Here is a 969-nt window from a genome sequence, read left to right as displayed (position 1 = left end):
GGAGGCCAGAAAAATCCACAGCCTGCTGACCTGTGCGCACTCACACCTCCCTGCTCTCTCTGCAAGTGCATCAGTAAACAGAGCTGGCTCACCTAAATCACCATACTTCATACCAACCATCTAGGCTAAATGAATGCTGAAGGGAAGCGAGCAGGCATGCCCCTGCGATGCTGGCAGCTACGGCATCTCCCACATGTTGCTAAAAGGGACTCCAGTGGGGCTTCCCCTGACACCCAAAGGCTGCTTCACAGTGCCAGTGCAGGAGCTTTCCTGTTTTGCTGAGAAAAATGCATCTGGCACGTCTTCAAGGGGCAGAGGAGAACAGTTCACGCTGCCCCTTTGCAATAAAGATGAGCAGGAAAGGCTACGGCAGGCTGCCCCAGCTCCGTGGGCAAGGGGCTGCAGGGAGACAGACTTCAGGCCCCGCGTCCATCTCCTCAGCTCTTCTTTAATCCCCTGGCCATCGGGCTGAGAATAATTTAGCCGTGGAGTGTCTAGACAAGGAGTGGATGTTAAGATAGGGATAAAGCCACAGGGGCAAAGCTGGTTTGGGGATAGATGAGGAGAAGAGACTCTGGCTGATAGACACAGATGGGAAGAGCTCGAAGAGGAGAAGGATTAGAGGCCTGGGAAGGTTTTCCTGGGAAAACGTACTGATGAGCCTGTCCATGGAGGAGAGGAGCAGGAGGGGTGCTGCTGCATGCACCGAAGCATTTGGATGCTGCTGCGACAGTCACAGCCTCAAAGCCGAATGAAGCGGAACTGGGCTGCATTGCCCCTACTTCTCCCCTGCCACGGCGGAGGAACGGGGACACACATACCAGCATGAAAAGGCAACACATCAGACAGTAAACACACAAAGTTTTCAGGCGTGAAGGGTTTAACCTGTGGATCTCTCTGCCACATGGCTACACTGAAACTAAGAATACAGAAATATTTTATAAGGCTTAAATATTTCAATGAATCCCA

This window comes from Pygoscelis adeliae, unplaced genomic scaffold (genome assembly GCF_000699105.1).
Source record: "Pygoscelis adeliae isolate BGI_AS28 unplaced genomic scaffold, ASM69910v1 Scaffold106, whole genome shotgun sequence".
Lineage (NCBI taxonomy): Eukaryota > Metazoa > Chordata > Aves > Sphenisciformes > Spheniscidae > Pygoscelis > Pygoscelis adeliae.
This window is presented reverse-complemented; position numbering follows the sequence as displayed.